Source organism: Rattus norvegicus, chromosome 6 (assembly GCF_036323735.1).
Source record: "Rattus norvegicus strain BN/NHsdMcwi chromosome 6, GRCr8, whole genome shotgun sequence".
NCBI classification, from domain to species: domain Eukaryota; kingdom Metazoa; phylum Chordata; class Mammalia; order Rodentia; family Muridae; genus Rattus; species Rattus norvegicus.
The window spans coordinates 30,263,602-30,276,980 of NC_086024.1; the positions used below are offsets into that span (position 1 = coordinate 30,263,602).

Sequence of the window (13,379 nt, forward strand, 5' to 3'; positions counted from 1 at the left end):
CATGAGACAGTAGTCCAGTTATTTCTAATTTATCTTCTGAACTATTGCAATGTTTAATTCCTCTTGGTGAAACACTGGCATCTTCCTTGAATTAGTTTCTGACTCCTACTGGATAGCTAGGTTTAGTTTGGGGTGCTTAAGTAAGCTCAAAGAGTTCCAAAACTACAAACCTACATAGTGCTATTCCATTTTCTGCAACTCTAACAGGCTTGTACATGTGTCCCCTCCCCTCTGCGAAATTAGAAAAGAAGGCTCTTGTACCATGATTCTTAGAAGCTAGCATTACAGATGATTATTCTAACCACTAATAGCAGCATGTGGAAAACAGGGGATGGTTAAAACCTAGTAAGGGACATTTTAAAATGTACGAGTATACACTTTCAGGGCTCTCTGCGCCATTTGAAACTGCCACAGGCTAAAATAGGAGGAAAAGACGCCAAATCTGCTAAAGTTACAGAATGTTGCCTTCTTCCTCCCCAAAACTGTGTCAGGCACTCACATGTACACAGCGAGGTAATAACAGCCATGGCATCCTGCTGAGACCCAACAGTGACTCTGGCTCAGCCTCTGTGTATTTATTCCTGATATTTATGACGAATATTCACAATAGCCAGGTTCTTGAGAGTCCGAACATGTCTGCATCCCTGTTATGGAACATACCATATGTACAGCGAATTGGTTGACAAAAACAGAAACTATTAGTGAAGGGATACTGAACAAAAACTATGAGTGAAATCAACCCTACGCTGGCTTCTCTAATCTGGAAACTACTCGTTTTAGGTACATTGGATAAACTGATAACGCTAAACAGAAAGTACCTTCAACTAAGAAGATCTTCAGTGTTCATCTCTAGAGTACCTTAAACTCTAATCACTCACATTTTATTAAAGAAAACTCGTATTTGAAAAATGGTACCAGGCAAGGCTACATCTTATATAATAAGTCAACATTTGTTGTAGGTCATGCATGACTATTCTTGATTAAGGTTCTTTATAAATATCAAAAGATTGTAGAAAAATGACAATTAACCCTGGAAATGAAAGTAGATACAAGTATAATTTATTGTTATGTGGCTCTCCTTGATATGCTAATTGCTTTAAGACAGAAGCCATTAAACAAGTCCCTATATGTTGAGAACATTAGGGTCAATATAGGTACAAACTACCAATTAACTAATTACTGACAGATATTAGGTGAACCAAAATGTTATTAACCATGGGTTACATGGGAGGTCTATTTAAAAAAAAAAGGGAATAACGTTTGAAATGTAAATAAAAAAATCCAATAAAAAAAGCCACTGTATTTCTCAATTCAGAAGAGCTTACGACAAATCTATAAGCTTTACTAGTAAGACCAGTCTGTGGGCATAAGAGATGATAATGAGGCCATTATTATATCGTATGCCAAAAATCTGGTTTGTCCCATCTCAGTTATATTTGAAGTGCTACTAACCTAGACTTGAGACTGACTGTGATTCCTAAGGTGACCATAACATGAGGCTCAAATATTATCTATACAAAAACTATGAGTTTTTAACAAGCTACAGAAAAATAATAGTTCTAAAACAAATCTTACTCAGAGATGTCCTGACAGGTTTGTACGTCAGATGCTCCAGTATTTACTGTAGATTCAGTACCTCGGTTTATAATATTTAGATTAGTTTTTTCCCAGGTAGGAGAGATTAAGATTTTCTTATAAACAAATAAATTACATTGGATGTTACAAATGTTGCAGTGAAAGGGTAAAGCAAAGAAAGGGGATAAGGAGGAGAGAAAGGAAGTTTAATAATAGTAGTCAACAAGGGTCTTATGAAGAATTAAGGGTGGCCCTTCATTCCTTCGAAAGAGACTGTGTATCAACATAAGGAGTCCTGATCAAGCTATGACTTTGGGGTCTACTGACATCAAGACATGATGGTAAATGTGGTATGAATATGATTTCATATAAGCAGAAGGAATATGTTTAAGAGAAGGAAATGATACACATAGGCCTTGGTCACTTTGTCCCATAATGCACTAGCTACTTATGAATGGTGGTCCTTTTCATTCAAGTGCTGAAAAACATGCAGGGCCAAACAAAGTCATATAGTCAGAATGCTAACAACTCCAAAACAAACAAAGTCATATAGTCAGAACGCTAACAACTCCAAAACAAACAAAGTCATATAGTCAGAATGCTAACAACTCCAAAAGGAGGACAGAAAGCGGGGCAGCAGTAGCTGACTCTCCTGAGTCAGGCTCTTGCTGGTGCTGAGTCCTCATCCTGAGTCTTCTTTCACACATCAGAGTGCAGAAGCATTGGGTTAAGAGTTCTGAAGGCACAGTTATAACTCATCTCTACCATACGCTGAATTTTTTGTTCAAAGCAGGAGGGGCAGAAAGAGAGAGACAGAGAGACAGAAAGAGGCAAAGACAGAGATAGCAAGTAGGTAGTATTTATTAGTCAATTCTGATTAGTTTTGTTAAAGGGAAATGGATACGTTCCCCTGCCTAATCCAGATAAATTGAGCCATCCTCCATTTATTTTTCTACATCTTAACTAATACCTCTATACATCATATCTTTCATCAAAAAGCACTCCCTCAGCATGTTGCTTGCATATATGTGCAACTGTATGTATTTCTGAGTATACATAGAGTCAGAGAAGGATGGCAGCTGTACTACTCTATCATCCTCCACTTTATTACTTTGAGGCAGGGTCTCTCACTCAACATGTAGCTTGGATGGTGGCTAGAAAGACTTAGGGACATCCCCTCTCTTCCATATTAACGCCCCCCCCATGCTGGTGTTACACACTCAGGCACAGCCATCCCCATCATGATGTAAAGAAGTAATAGTGACTTGAACTCAGATCCTTTTATTGTTCAGCAAGCATGTTTACCTGCTGAACTATCTCCATAAATCATTTGTGTCTTTTCATAGCTGGTATGCTTTCAATATCTTTACTTCTATTAAGCTGTGGATCTGTTTGCTCCATTGATATTGTTTTCAAGCGTATTCTGATCCATGGTCTCCCTGGGTAGCTTGCACCATGTTTCATAATCTTCCATACTATGTGAGGGGGTCTTGTATTCCAAAGAAACTGAATTTCTTGAGGACTGAGTAGAAACCTTTGTCAGTGAACATTCATTACTAAACCAAGCGTCTGATGGGAACAACGGGGGAGATGAAAGATTTACTTTGGTTTAAGGATCCTGAGATTTCAGGCTATGGTTACATGGCTCTGTGTTTCTGAGCCTGGAATGTTCATCATAAATGAGAGGCTGGTCACTTCATGATGGGTGGGCAGAAGGGAGGGAAAGACGGACATAGGCATAAGCACAGGCACAAGGGGCCAAGTCTGGCCTTCAAAGACACATTCCCAGTAATCTACTTTCTCCTGCTAGGCTACGTGTCCTAAAGTTTTCAGAAGCTACCAAAGTACATAGATAAGCAAGCATTCAAAATATGAAGTGTTTGGGGGTTACTTCATATGCAAATATAGCAAGGCTTATGTGTTCCATCTTGTCTTATCTATTAACAATTTACACTGTGTCATTAGTCAATTGCCATTTTCATTAGTGATTTAACACACTTCTAAGATAGGTCTTACTATTGTCACTTGGAGATGAAACTAAGGCTCAAACAAATTAAATAGTGAACGTGAATTTTGAAGAGAAATTTGTTAATTCAGAACCTGGACTGAGAAATGACCCCTGTCCAACTACTGTGCACAAAGAAGACTCAGTATCAATGATCCAAGAAGGGCGTAACAACCTGGTCATGCATGTGAAGGACAGGCAGCAAAGAGTCACTGTGCATTTTGTTGTCCCCACTTAAGTGTCTAAACCTTGTATGCTCCAAAAAAATCACAAGCACCCATTTCCTCTTTCCTTGCTACCCAGAGTAGGTAGCCCTGCCTGGAACAGCCATCCAGTGGGTATTCAAAACAAACAGAAATATGCATACATTCTGTGTTTACTGCTTCTTTTTGGAAAGGAGAAAGTAAGAACTTAAGTCATGACAATATAAATACCAAAGGCTGCAGAAGTCACTACTGCCAAATAAAATGCATTCATTTAACCTTTGCAGTGTCAGGGCAAGAGAATGACTTCTCCAAGGACACGGCAAGGATCACCAAGTTCTAACACCATTACATGGGCCTTCCTTCCTTCACTAATATACAGTTAGGCACATTCTGCTCAGTGAAAATGCAAAGTGCTGCTTGTCAGGTCCGAGGGTGATAACTAATGCTCCTGAAATAGCTGACTCTTGGAGAATGGCCTTTTGCCACCTGCCTGTGCCTCCCATTGTACAGACTAAGCTCATTACTCCCCGAAGTCAAGACGCAGTATGGGCTCAAGCTTTACAAACAGTGAGGCTTGATTCTTGTGCTGAACAAAGGCCTCTGCACAGCTTTCCTTCCTGCAGGCATCTACTGTGATATTGTACTTTCCCTCGGTATGCTGGCTATAGCTGCTGTTGAGATGCTAAACCAAAAAACATGTTCAAATGCTATTCAAATAAACTTTAGAGCAGGGGCATCCTGGCTCTTTTAAAATAATGATGATAATGATTTTCTTGGTCAATTACTGTCTCCTCGGGAATTACATTCATCCTCAGCGCGCCACCCAGTCACTATAGGCAGTCAGATCTGTGCTAACCACTGTGCTGTGTACCCCTGAGGTAAGAGACTCAGTGGGAGCAGCCTTGGCCACAGCTCGGGTTCTCACTGACAGCAAAAGGTGTTTCTTGCTTCTGCCAACTTCCCTATTCATCAGAGCTTGTTGAGAAAGAATGTGGAACACAGGCTTCCCCTATTCTCCAACAGCTCTGCTCTTCACGAATCTGACAAGAACCTCTGGACTTGTTTATGGCATCGACTCCTGAAACTGTTTAACAAGCTACACTGACCTGCACTCTGGGAGATGTCTGAACTCCGGTTTTATGTGGGTATAGCACAAACCTTGAACCTGAAGCCCATCCAAGAACTGAACAGAACAAGCAGACATGACAGCAAGCCTTTACTTAGGCCTAAACAGAACAGAGATGGACACATTATCTTGCTGCTAAAACTTAAACAAAGGAAGTGTTTTTGTTTTTTCTTTTCTTGAATCCTTTATCCTGTGCTGTGTGACAGACAGACATAGACTTAAGGATAAGTTCATATAGTAGTAACTGGTATGTCTTACCCCTCCCTTCTCCTGACAGATGCCACTCTCCTAGATGCCACTCCCAAGCCTAATCCTTCTCCTGCCCCATACCTCAGTCTTTTTAAGCTTTGGGAACACCAAGTAGATCTAAGGCAAGGCTGGTCCTTTCTTCAAAATGTATAACTGATTATAGACCAGCCACTCTGAAGGAGAAGGCAGCAGCAGACATGTTTCCCACACATGAACAAGGCCAGGCTGCAATGAAGAAGGATGCCCGCTTACTCAGAGATGGAGAAGCCAGAGGCCGGTCTTGGCAACATTTGCTCCTTTATTCCCTTGGCTCCATGCAGCTGTGTCCCTTCTCTTGCTGCGGTTTGGCTATCCAGTCTGCTCCTGGCTTTAGAAAGCTAATAAATTGCCCTAGATGCCTAAGTTGTTTTGAAGTGGTTTTCTTTGCTTTTAACCCACATTAAAAAAGTTATTGAACTGACTGATATAGATGATTCCGTGGCAAATTTACAGGAGTGCTAAAGAGAAAAAATTATCTCTGGGTCACTGGAATATTTATTCCATGCTATGTAATACTGGGCCCTTAATCAGAGCCTCGGAGGCTTGACATGAAGCCGTGCTACGTGCTCCATACACACCCGGAGAGCCTTGCCGTTCTTTCCTGCAGCAGTGGCCGGCCCTGTCTCTGCACTCGCTGCCTCCCGTCTTGGTGCACTTGAAACAGAACCCTAACCCACTGTGGGTCTCAGAACACCTTTGCGCTCTGGGTTCCTCCTCACAAAAAGAACGAAATAGTATGAAGGATCTATTATAAGTGGGATGTTCAAAGCAATATGCTTTTGAATACACGAAATGTTTCACAAGTCTGTCCTGCAACTTGAGACCTGCCCAAATATGGTGAACTTTCAGCTATAGAAAAAAACTGCAAAAAGATTGCATGTTTTTTTTTCCCATATGACATGCCAAATGTGGGCATCATGGGAAGCAACAGGCCTGCACAGCTTTGCAAATGAATGTGAAAGCGCCAAGTACAGAGCCCTTCCTTCAGAGAGCAGGCGCTCCACACAGGGGCTTTCACTTCTCTCACTCTTTCGAGAGTCAGTCTGTTATAACTCCCTCTACCAGACCATTCTTCCTGATATTAAAACTATATCCTCCCCTCCCCACCTCCTCCCCTACTCTCCTCTTCCCTCCCCTCCTCTCCCCTCTCCTCTCTCTTCTCATTGTTTTAAGTTCTGGTGTTTAGAGTTTGTTCTTAGGCAATTCTGGTCATGAAGACACAAAGGGAAAGACTGTGGAGGTGAAATACTCAATGGCACCCAGCAGGTTCCGTGGCCTGGACTGTCTTGGTGCCCAGAGCAGTTAGGCACTACTCATTTCCAGGTTATTTCAGTGTTGATGTGCTGAGCACCACACCTTTATCAACCAGAGACCAGCACAGGCCACAGGCATTAAAAACAACGGTGCCAACTAGAAACTGCCCCCTTTTTAGTGACCACTGATTTCTTGATTAACATTGATATTATTTATAGAATGTAAAGGACAGTCTGGAACTCTGGGGAGAAAGGGGAGAAAGAGAATGAGAGGTGTAAGCTACATCTCTCTGGAACTGTCTGCAGAAAAAGACCCTCAGTAGAAACGGTTCTGAGAAGCAGGCAGTACCATGCCTTTCTCTAGCCAAAAAACAAAAAAACAAAAAAACTCCTCTATTCTACTGACAAGCTCCACTGAGCCACTGAGCTGTCTTTCTAAACTAATTCTTCACTACCCCTATCTATCTATAGTCCCCATATCCCACACTGTCACTCTATTAGCTCTCTTAAATGTCACGCCCTTCCCCCCACCCTAAGTTTCTGCTGGGCCTAGTCTTTGAAGACCATTTCATCCCCCACCCCCACCCCGAAAGCACCTTTCCTCCACACTAAGCCAGCTCTTTGCAGACTAGGTCTATACTCTTGTCTTGTAAAGTTATTTGTTTTGTTCAATTCTGTATCTCCACTGCCTACTATGGTGTGCTCCACAAAAACAGATGCCCAGGAGTATTGGATAGCAAATGTCTGAATGACTACAAACAACTAAACCAAAAATGGACTTCACAAGCAGACCTCTCCACTAAAGTCAGCAGAGGTGGAGTTTAATCATTAACTTGGCTTTCCAACATAAATCAATCAGAGTTCAGATTATCCCTTAGAATAAGGAGAAACATGCAAACCTTACAGCACACAAAGGCAAGGGCAATAGTTTTTTGCCATTTTTAATCATAACCTGTCTTCCTAAAACTAACAAACGTCTAAATAACATACTATGTGATTTTCTATGACTTTGTGCATCTATGACTTGACTTGCTGTTTGTGACACATTGTCAAATAATGAAGACCCTCATCCCAGGAATGGCAACATTCCAACCCCCTATCTAAAAAAAAAAAAAGACATATGAAATGAGAAAAATATTTCTTCTCTTTTAGTAAGAGTCCTTACAAAGACAGGACAACACGATAAGTAGTCAAAGGCCTACATTCAGTGTGCGAATTAAGAGCCAACTCCTTAGGCTCTTATCCCATCCAACCCTCACTTTTCTTAGGCCTTTTTTTTTTCCTTTAAGAGAGATAAAATAAACAGAAGAGTAATGTGTATCCCCTGAAAAACCATCGAAAGTGGATTAAAAACAAAAACGAGCAAACAGAGCAGAGCTCTGGCTTTCCCAGCCTGAGGGAGGTTATTAAGTACTGACTGTTTTCCAGGGAAAACTAGTCTATCTTTTCCAGACTTCAGGCTTTAATTCAGAACACCTAGAGACAGAGGAACAAGGCATCCTAGAAGCAAGAAATGAGGGTGTTGTATAACTTTTGTGAACAGCATAGGCATTGAAATCTATATAGATGGAACGCAAAGTGTAGAGCCATGCTATTTAGATAAGTGCCAGCTAGGACATTTGATGCACATTAAGATCTCAGAAGCACTGGCTAAGACAACTGGCAACCAAAGAAAAGGAAACAGAGGCAAACATAAGAAACAGGGAACTGAAAGGCAATAGGGTGAACTACTGCCCTATGACTTAAGAGAAAAAAGCAGGAGTGCAATTGCACTGGCCTAGGAGACTGCATAAAATTTAAACTATATAAAGTTTAAGATTTGTAAATAAGTAGACAGTTAAAGAAAAAAACTTTGATAAATCAGACTTTATGAAAAAAATTCAGCATCAACAGAGTAAAAAGGCAAACTATGAGGTGAGAGAAAATATCTGATAAATACATATTTTGTGTGTGTGTGTGTGTGTGTGTGTGTGTGTCTGTGTCTGTGTCTGTGTCTGTGTGTCTGTGTATCTGTGTGTGTGAGATCATGTAACTCTGGCTGGCTTTGAACTCACGATGTAGAACAGGCGGATGTTGAATTCAGAGATCTGCTTGCTTCCATCTCCCTAGTTCCCCAGTGCTGGGAATAAAGTTATGCACCACTACACTGTCTACATCATATTTTTATCACAAATTAATATCCAGAATACATACAGAACCACTGAAATGCAACAAGACAATAAACAATCTGATTTTAAAATGTGCAGAGAATTTGAGTAGACATTTACCCAAATAAGATACACAAATGGCCAGTAAACACATGAAAAGTTGTTGTTACTAACCCAAACCGCAGAGGGATGCCATCTAACACCCATGAAGATGACTACTGTATTTTACAGCAAAGGCCCAGAGAAATACCAAATATTGGTGAGGATGTGGAGAAACTGAAAACCTTATGTGCTGTTGATGGGAGTGCATTAAAAACAAACTCGGAAATAGGAAAGTAAGAATGGTCTTAGAGGCTTGCACCCTGTACTCTAGGGAGAACTAGAGTTTGGATGTCTCTTGACTTTACTCAGAGCAGCCAGGGCAACCAAATGGACAGGCTTCCTGGACCTGGCCCCTACTTCACCTCAAGCTACTATTATTCTGCTTTATATTAAAAAGAAAAAAACTTATACACCCACAGATTCACAGAGACACCAAGATAAAGAAAGTGGATTATGCTATGTACAGAGCAAAGTGAGTCACAGGGAGGGCAGAAACCCAAATCCAGCATTGCTGACTCCCACTGCAATGCTTTTCCTTTACATGATTCTTCTAGTCCAAATTTGCTTTGAAAACACTTTGTCACGTACTGAGGCCCATGTGAATCAAAAAGGAAATGCAAGGTCCAAAAGAGGAAGAACAGAGAAAAAGTGTCTCAGCAGTGGATTATGGAGAGTAGAAATATTCCTATGAGGAAAGACACAGGATATTAATAGCTGTGTAAATGAACCACTATAAATGTTGGACTTAGCATAGATCTTAAGTAGGTGGATTTGCTAGAACGATACTAATTATAGAAATGCTGATGCCAGACTTAGAAGTAACTTAGAGTTAGGAGTTCTCATTGGCCTGGATTGCTAAAGAACGATCTTCTCGTTTTGAAGCTAATAGTGGTTTAAGGTAGATCAACTGATGAACATTTGCAGTTTTGTGCTTATAAAGAAATTCTGAAGAGAAATGGTGACATTTCACGATGCATAACTGATGATAAAAGTAGCAAAGACTTCTTTCAAGTCATAATTCTCCAGAGAAGTTATTAACTGCTTAACGTTTCCAATTTACACCAGAGTGTGGATTCGAGTTTCGGAGAGAATAAGTTTTTACTAAGTAGATATCAGAGAATGCAATTAGGGCAGCAGAAGAGGAGAAGCCCTTAAATTGGGTTTCTTGACTCTTATTTAATCACAAATGGGTAAGGACACAAGAAAACATACATAGCAATCCAGCTTTCAAAAACTACTAAGAACTGAAACTTGTTAAAATGGTAGGACAGCCACAAAGAAGGTCAACAGTAAGTTCCCCAGAGCTCCCCAGAACATTCCAGGATTTCCCCATGGCTAGACAGCAGCCACAAGCAGGAAGCAAGCCAGTAAATGAATGCCAGGGACTCCTGTCCAGTAAGTGTATGCTATAAATGGGACAGCAAGGCAGGGATGCTAGAAACGGGGTAAAGCTGGGGGCTTCAGGGGCATCAAGGAGGAAGCGATACAGTGTTTTATGGAGATAAAAAGGGTAGGAGAGTAGAAAGACGGATGCTGAGGCTAAAGGCATGTGGCACGGGCATGATACTACTCAGGAAGGCTGAAGCACTGGATATTGGGGAAACTGATCAAAGGTGAAGCTGAACACGTTTCAGAATTAGATCATAAACGACCTTAATGTATCCTAGTTAAGGAGCTGTTTTCCTTTCTCAGGGTGATGAGAAAGGAATGACAGAGTAGATACTGATATGAATCAAGTACTTATGGACTCTAGAGAAGTTCAGAAGGCTGGAGTGAGGTCAGCATGATTGATCTGGGGTGAAGAGGGAGCACTACAGTGGTGCAGAGCAGAGAGGAGGACTACTCAGAAGGGCATTCTGGTTGCTCTTGTCAATACAAATTACAGTCACCTAGGAGAGGGAACCTCAACTGAGTAATTGTCTAGATCAGATTGGCCTGTGGGAGTGTCTGTGGGGCATTTAAACTCATTAATTCAGTTAGTTTCTTGACTCCAGTTTTCCCTACTTCCTCTCTTCCCGGTCCCTCTCCCAACCCACTCCTCCTCTTCCTTTTCTCTTAGAAAAGGGCAGGCCTTCTTCAAGCAGTCTGCAGAATGGCTAGGCCCCTCCTTTCCATTTAAGACTAGATGAGGCAACCAGTAGGAGGAAAGGGTTCCGAAGGCAGAAACAGTCAGAGGCATTCCCTGCTTCTACTGCTACGCTTTTGACATTTATTTTTTATGTATGATTGGTGTAGGAAGATGCATCCCAAGGTGGTCACTCCTATAGCCTGAGCAGACGGCTGTCGACTATGTAAGAAAGGAAGCTGAGCAAGCCAATAAGAAGCATTCTTCCATAGTCTTTTTCAGTTCCCATTTTCAGGTTCCTTCTTTGAGTTCCTGCTTTGGCTTCCCTTGGTGATGGGTTGCAAAGTTTCAGATGAAATAAACTCTTTGCAGTCCAAGCTATTTGATCACAGCCACAGAGGTAAATCTGAATAAAGGCAACTTGGTGCAACAAGACAGACCAAGCACAATGAGGAACATACCCACTCAAGGGAAGACTTCAAGCACAATGAGGAACATACCCACTCTAGGGAGGAGGCAGAAGAAGCAACAATAGCAGTGGATATATGATTAAATAAATAATACCTACACTACACGTTTTATTAGAGTAGCACACTACGATGATGAGAATCATATTTAACATGTTCAGAGGAAAAGAGAGACTGGGCTCCATGCACTGAATTGAAATTAGAAGTATCAGTATGTACATGGCTGTTAATACAGATAGAGGAAGACAGAATACAAAAAAGCTTAGCACAAAATATACACAAATCAAAAGGTGAAGTGACTTTGTAGTGAAAGCCAACATGTGTAGACACCATGTTCATCAGCTCTCTACTTCTGTGAGAGAACAATGTGAGGCAGCGTCAAGGAAGAAGTTTGGTCTGGACCATGGTACCACAATCTCTAGAACGGGGTATCCTGAGTCAAGCCAACATAATTAGCATTGTCAGGAGCATGTGATAAAAAAGATCTGTTCATCTCATGATGGCGATGGCGGAGGAGGGGCTGGAGGAGGGGAGAGAGGAGGGGAGAAAGGGTAGCAGAAGGAAGAGGAACTGGAGTCCCAATAACCCTGCCTCCTAAAAGGTTCCACTCCATTCTGAGAGTACTGTGGGCTGGGGACCAAGCCTTTGCATGTGGGATGCTGAAGATCCAAACTGTAGTACATAGGACCTCAAAAAATGATGAGAACAACGTCAGCAAGTGGGAAATAGAAGGGATATGTGTCACTTGAGAGGAGGCAAAAGGGAAACACATCTCATTTTTGTGATATCCTGCCAAGGATGCATACATGATCCAGTTATGAGAAAATATCAGACAGACCCAAAGCTTAGTGTGAGTGGGCACACACACGCGTACGAGCGCGCGCGCGCGCGCACACACACACACACACTTGTTAAATGTTGTGAATGCCAAAGAAAAACTAAAGTTCTATTACAGGCCGCAGAAACACACAGCTACAGACATCACACAATGTCAAGGTGGATTATTCTGCTACTGAGAACTCACTAGGTGATCTGGTGAAATTTGAATGGATCTTAAAACTGGATGATATTAATGAACCAATGCTAACTTCCTGACCTGCATATCCAGTAACTGGGAGGGTCTCCACTTGTCAGAAGTACATATCAAAGCATAAGGAGATGGTGTCTATCAGGATAAACATTTATTTTCAAATGGCTAAAGAACAGGCATGCTATACTGTCTATATTTTGTAGTAAATTTGATATAGTTTTAACTTAAAAAATTAAAAGGAAGAATATAAATGCACAAGGGAAACAGAAAAGAACAGATATTTTGAAGACAGAAACTCGGGGACACGCATTGTGGCACATGCCTAAACTTCCAGCATTCAGAAGGCTGAGGCAGGAAGACAGTCAAGAGGCCAGCAGTGACACATAACAGGACTTTATCTTTAAAAATCCAAACCAAGCAAACAAAAACACAGAAATACATTAATGTGCTTTACAAATGTACAGAATGTTTATATTCAATTGCACACTAAGATATGCATGACATAGGCTTAATGATTCTCTCAAATATTGCTGTTTTCCTCTAGTTGGGAATCTTATCAAGTTTTATTACAGCAATCTACTAGGGTAGATGGCTTCTCTCCGATCATGGAGTCAAGATTTCACATGTAAAACAGCCCATCTGTGTTAGCAATGCTTTTCCTGGGAGTTGCCTCATGAGGCTCCTATCTATCTGGGTGCTATGCATCATACGTGACATAATCAACAACAAGCCATCGAAATGGATACTATTATCACTGTTTTGTTCAGGCCTGAACATTTCTCAAAGATGCTATACAAAATGCCTGGAAGCTTTAACTAGTATCAACAGGGCACCCAGAGACAAATTCCATCCTCTAACTCCTAGCCCATGCTTTCCCCCCTCACAATCCAGGACCATGTTGTTCACTGTGGCAGAGACAAGTGTGAGTGAGATGAGCTCTCAGAGAACAAACGGTTTCAGTCTTTTCTTTCTAGGGCTGTGGTCCTCCCTCCCACCATTACTCCCTTCTCTACCATTCTAGTCTCTCACTGGAGGAAGAACCCTGAAGGTGGAAGCTCCACACATGTGTCCAAGGCAAGCGGGAGGGAGAGGACTTAATGTGCGGGGCTCGGTGA

At 41.4% G+C, this 13,379-nt stretch overlaps 1 protein-coding gene across 9 annotated transcripts in view; it reads right to left on the minus strand.

Annotated features, from left to right (window-relative positions):
• Babam2 (BRISC and BRCA1 A complex member 2) overlaps positions 1 to 13,379 on the minus strand; it is a 378,444-nt gene that overhangs the window by 174,537 nt on the left and 190,528 nt on the right. The gene's annotated exons all lie outside the window — the stretch shown is intronic.